Source organism: Salvelinus sp. IW2-2015, unplaced genomic scaffold (assembly GCF_002910315.2).
Source record: "Salvelinus sp. IW2-2015 unplaced genomic scaffold, ASM291031v2 Un_scaffold1383, whole genome shotgun sequence".
NCBI classification, from domain to species: Eukaryota; Metazoa; Chordata; class Actinopteri; order Salmoniformes; family Salmonidae; genus Salvelinus; species Salvelinus sp. IW2-2015.
The window spans coordinates 235,287-241,350 of record NW_019942873.1 but is presented as its reverse complement, the minus strand read 5'-3'; the positions used below and the strand labels follow the sequence as shown (position 1 = coordinate 241,350).

Genomic DNA, 6,064 nt, shown 5'->3' with positions numbered 1-6,064 from the left:
TCTCAATTTTCTAGGCGTCAGATCGATCATGTACCATCCACACTCAAGGTGAAATCCATACGTGTCATTCCCCTTTGTCAATTATTCACTGACAGACGGGCAGACAAAATGGATGGACGGACAGGCAGACAAAGTCCATGAACATAACAGCCAAGCGGACAGTCTTGTTTACAACATTCTGGAACTGATTTAATATCTTGCAATCACAATAAAAGAGTTCCTATACATGCACAGGAACAAACATTGGATGGTAATTACACAGTACATAAAAACATAATCAAGCACCATGCATAAATGTGTGGAGCAAACATCCATCTAATCAACTAGATACTATACGATCAGATAAGATTTAACTTTGATCACATGCTGCTGGCACAGGGAAGGGAAATGTGCTCAGGTTATTATTGGAAGGTGAGGGGTTTTAAAGCTTTAACCGTGAGGTGTCGGTGTATTGCAACAGCCTGCATACCCAAGGATCGGAGTAAAGTGACAGACTCAGCTCTGTGTCGTACCCACTATGTTGTGGACAGTGAGTCTCTGCCTCCTGTTGGCCGCGTCCTCTTCAGGTGTACCGCTGGATAGATACAGCGCCAAAGGCCAGCATAAAGTACCTCTCGTCTCCTTCGATGGCTTCAGGTGGGACTACGACCGCAATGTGGACACGCCGAATCTGGACACAATGGCCAAAGACGGGGTCAAGGCCAGATATGTGACCCCACCTTACCTCACCATCACCAGACCCACACATTTCACCCTCCTAACAGGTACCTACTGTAGATCGATACCCAGGCACAACCCTTTTCTACAGGCTCCAAGAGAGCAGTGATTCTGTGGAGGTTCATGTTCATGTCATGGTGGTCCTTTTTTTTCTCCAATTATTGGATCACAAGTCATTCCCAGTTTAGTTTATAAGAATTGTGAATGTGACTGGAAAAAAGGAATTAACTGTAATTCAATGTCCCTGGGTCCAGCAGCTTTCAGAGTTGAGTAAGATGATTATGTTGGGAAGGCTGAAGGAGGAATTTCTATTTTCCTTGACAGAAATTCTCATTTTTGACTCTTGAATCATCAGTGCCAGTTAAAAAGAAATTTAACGTCCTTGAAATTAAATTCCTTTAATCTCCAGTGTCGGTCGTAAGACCTTGTCCAAGAAGCGCCATGGCACTCACAGGCTATAAAGTTGATAGAATTTGTCATGTGAATGTGGCAGACTGAATATTGAYAGATTGACAGTGACTCTTTTCAGGGCGCTACATTGAAAACCATGGGGTGATCCACAACATGTGGTTCAACATCACCACCAGTGAGAAACTGCCTTACTATGCTACCCAGTTTAAGAATGAGTGGTGGGACAACGGCACTCTACCCATCTGGATCACAGCCCAGAGACAGGTCAGAATGATTTAAGATGCACCTTCATCTTAAATCATTCCTGCATTTGCTTTACATTAATACAAATCAAATCAAATGTTATGTCAATGCAAATAGTCTGGGTAGCCATTTAAATGTCTGTGCATATATGCATGTATGGTGTGTGTGAGTGTTGTATGTAAGACTGTGTGTGTCTGTGTGTGTTTGTAAGACGGTGTGTGTGTGTGTGTGCGTGACACCTCTCAACATCCCCATTTTGTCTATTCAGGGCCTGAGGGCTGGCTCTCTTCACTTTCCTGGCACGCAATCCACCTACCAGGTAGAGACGCAGACAGTGAAGGAAGTGGAACCACGGTTTTATGACTACAAAAACAAGACAAAATGGCAAGAGAACGTAGAGAAGGTGATGGGCACCTGGTTCAGTGAGATGGACCTGGACTTTGTGTCACTGTATTTTGGGTAGCCTGATGGCACAGGCCACAAATACGGGCCTGATTCCCCTGAGCGGAGGGAAATGGTCAAGCAAGTGGACAGAACAGTGGGCTACATCCGCAGCTTGGCTGAACAAAACGGACTTGCCGATAGTCTCAACATCATCATCACCGCTGACCATGGGATGAGCAATGTGTACCGCAACGGCTTGGTGAAGGAGATCACCCTTTCCAGGATCCCCGGATTCTCCTTCAGAGATATAGCCTTTCACCTGGTGGACTTTGGGCCCTCTGGGATGCTGCTTCCCAAGAAGGGCATGCTGGATAAGGTCTACAACGCCCTGAAGGGGGCGCACCCTCACCTTCATGTCTTCAAGAAGGAGGAGATGCCCAAGCGCCTTCACTTTGCTAATAACAACCACATCCTACCCATCATTCTCTTCTCTGACCCTGGATATGTCATTAACGGGGTGGGTTCATAGCATGTCTCTATAGTATTTAGTAATAGTAGTTCGCTTAAACAAATTAAGATGTTTTTTTAAGGGTCTCCGTCACGCACAGAACCAATTTCATGCACACAAAAAGTGAAATGAAGGCATACTTTTGCTTTTGTGAGACTAAACATGCATATTGTTGTAGACTTTCCAATTCCATGCTTTAATGTGAATTACTGATTAGAGGATTGGCCTCAGTGAACAAAGTATGAGCAAAGAAGCTGGTTTAAAAATAACCATGTAGCCTATACAGTATATCTTTAGGCATCTAGAATATTTTATAACTTCTATTATATACAGTACAGTCTGGCACAACCTCATGCATCCCCCTGCATGCATTATGTGATTTCTGATAACATGCCATATTTCAATGGACTACAAATATTGAAGGAATTACCAAATGAATTTGGTTTGTAGCGATGGAGAAAATGGAATCTTTTAGACCGGAAACAAGGAATTCAACTCTAATCTTAATACATCACAATTTGAATCAAGTGCATTACCACCTTCCCAGGATAATGCAGGTTTGGCTGATGGCATGCAGAGCTCTCTAATGCTTCATGAAGATATTCATGCCACAAAATTCGACATTTGCATTTACATTTGGCTCAACACTGCTGCTCACTCCATTGAGTGATACTAAATCATTAAAAAATCTGATTCTCATTTTTGCATATGAGAGATGGCCACTACACATCAACATACTGTAAAACAGAAATAGCTCAATTACAAATGTCTTCAAATGCTATACTGACAGTAACCCATCAGAGGAAGTGATTACACCTGAACGCATATAAACTCATTGAAGGCTGTGGTTCCAGTGAGGGTATGTGGTGGAGTTCAGTTGATCTTCAGTCTGATTATCAAAAACATAAGTTCAGCGTATTTGACCCTCTTGTGTTATCTCCTGTTTACGGACCCTTTATTTAGACATTTCAAAAGATTCTCCTCTCAGTTTTATCAAAGCAAATGTTATGCATGTTCAGAGAAGGGTTACATAATATCTATGGTAATTAGCCTACCTTCTCCCTGTGTATCTAAATATATCAGTGTATTTTCTGTGAACAAAGTGAAGATTTAAAAAGTGTCCGTATAACTGTATCGCTTGCTGTTCATACAATCCATCGTAATATCCATTTCATGATCAAAGTAGTTGTCCTAAATGACCAAAGGAACTATGTGATGTTTAGGCCTCCTTAGTTTATGAAAGGATTCCCTCTTAACCTGATTGACTGTTAGTAATTTTAACAGTATGCGTCTAATAATGGAGAACAGGGAAATTCGCCCGTTTCTGTTCTTATAAGCACTGAGTAGATGTAATGGTTGCTCAAGCAACCCTTTCCTTCAGTTGGTCAACATCTCCCTCTGCTGTCCAGTTGAGAGTACATCATAGAAAGACAAGTTGGACTTCAGGCTTCCCATTATGATGATCAATATGAATTGCAACATTCTGATCATTCACCTCTCCTACTCTAAATGGACTCCTACAGATTTGATCACCCTGACTCTTCTTGGTTCTTTGTCTCTACAGTTCCTCCCAGTGCAGTTCAACGCGGGGGAGCATGGCTTTGACAACGAAGAAATGGACATGAAGCCCTTCTTCAGGGCTGTGGGGCCAGTGTTCCAAAAGAACCTGGAGGTGGGCCCCTTTGAGACAGTGAACATATACCCCTTGATGTGTCACATACTGGGCATCAAGCCTGATCCCAATGATGGCCACCTGGATGCCACAAAACACATGCTGGTCTCTGCCACAGAGGGTAAGTTTATATCAGGCTAATGACCCAAAAAGTGTATTACACCTGCTCCTTCATTACACAGCTAAAGTAATCTATTGTCTAARGCAATGTATATAGAATATACAAATGTGCAACACAAATAACAAAATTGAATAAAAATGAGATTAATAATGTCTGTCATTGACATCATGTACACAAATCAAATGACATTACATTTGCATTACGTCTCGTATTTCAGACCTCCGTCAGGACATAAAATCAAATATCTTTGTTGGATTGGCAGCAGTGGCTGGATTTCTTGTTATGGTCTTCATAGCGGTTGTGTCATTTAATGCATTCAAGAAGGAGAATAATGATAGAAGGTATGTATGTCTGAATATTTATACAAATCAATGGGAATTGGATAATGTGAAGAATACTTGCCTGCACAATCTGATATATAGAAATGTGTGCAATGTACCTAAGCATGTCATAAGAGAAAAAAGTAGAAATTGACTAACCACAGATATGTTTCATTCTCCTAGTGGTTAAAGGGCAACTGATACCTCAAACATACAGTATTAAAATAAACAAGCAGAAGGATATTTGCCAACTGGCAAGTACAGAGTTGCAAACAACTTTGCTTTAAATGCTTCATTTCTTTTGTTTACTGCCAATGTTGGATTCCGTCAGACTCTCAGCTTCTGTCACAGTTTCTTCCTCTGCCATAACTCAAGACAATAATGGACTGATTGGAAGCGTTCTATAGTTAAGGTGTAATTCCTAGAGACAGGTAAACAAACTGAAAAGTCGATCAGTGGAAACAATCTGTCAGGGGTAAAAAATAAAAAGGACAAGTCAAGTGCTCTGTCTGTATGTTAATAATACACTTGATGGTCAGGGTAGATATGGGCTGTCAATTAGGGACAGAGACTGATGATTTGCATGCTGGCTGAGCTCCGGATTGATCTCAATCTGTTCACGTCCTGTTGCTGATTGTAGTCAGCGGGATACTGACTCTGCAGAGGCCTAGTTGGATAAAATGGTGCAGATAGGCTACATAAAGTTATAAATTCTGGAAACATGAATGTTTGGGTATTAATGGTTTAAACATGTCATTGGTTTAGTCCTCACACTGAATGTGAAATTTACATTTTAGAGAACTATGATAAGCCTGTGTCAACATAACTTCTTCCCAATTATTCAGAACGTATCATTTTTTCCTGTGTTTCAGCTCTGAGAAGTCAGTGCTTCCAGGGGGAAAGGAAATGACTCAAACTGCCCTTTACACTGCACCCCAAGTGAAATCTGAAATGGATAAACAAAGGGACGTTAATACTTATGACATACTCCCTAAAAACCACCTTATCACAGACTAGTGCATCCCCTCCATGTTGAGACTGACACCCTGCAGACTGATCGGAGAGGTTTTTTCCTTGCGAATGTAAGCCCCTACAGTCACCATGCCACCTGGGACATAACACTGTGCCAAAGTTTTAGGCAGGTGTGAAAAAATGCTGTAAAGTAAGAATGCTTTCAAAAATAGACATGTTCATTTATATTTATCAATTAACAAAATGCAAAGTGATTGAACAGAAGAAAAATCTACATCAAATGAATATTTGGTGTGACCACCCTTTCCCTTCAAAACAGCATAAATTATTCTAGGTACAATTGCAGACAGTTTGAAGGAACTTGGCAGGTAGGTTGGCCCAAACGTCTTGGAGAACTAACCACAGTTCTGTGGATTTAGTCAGCCTCAGGTGCTTCTCGCTCTTCATGTAATCCCAGACAGACTCGATGTTGAGATCAGGGCTCTGTGGGGGCCATACCGTCACATCCAGAACTCCTTCACGCTGAAGATAGCGAAAGTCGTTAAGAACTGTGTGTTTGGGGTCATTGTCATGCTGCAGAATACATTTGGGGACAATCAGATGCCTCCCTGATGGTATTGCATGATGGACAAGTATCTGCCTGTACTTCTCAGCATTGAGGAGACCATTAATTCTGACCAAAACCCCAACTCCATTTGCAGAAATTAAGCTCCAAA

At 41.5% G+C, this 6,064-nt stretch overlaps 1 pseudogene; it reads left to right on the top strand.

Annotated features, from left to right (window-relative positions):
* The first annotated feature begins 351 nt into the window (after positions 1-351).
* On the top strand, positions 352-5,565 carry LOC112070657 (ectonucleotide pyrophosphatase/phosphodiesterase family member 7-like; annotated as a pseudogene).
* The last annotated feature ends 499 nt before the right edge of the window (positions 5,566-6,064 follow it).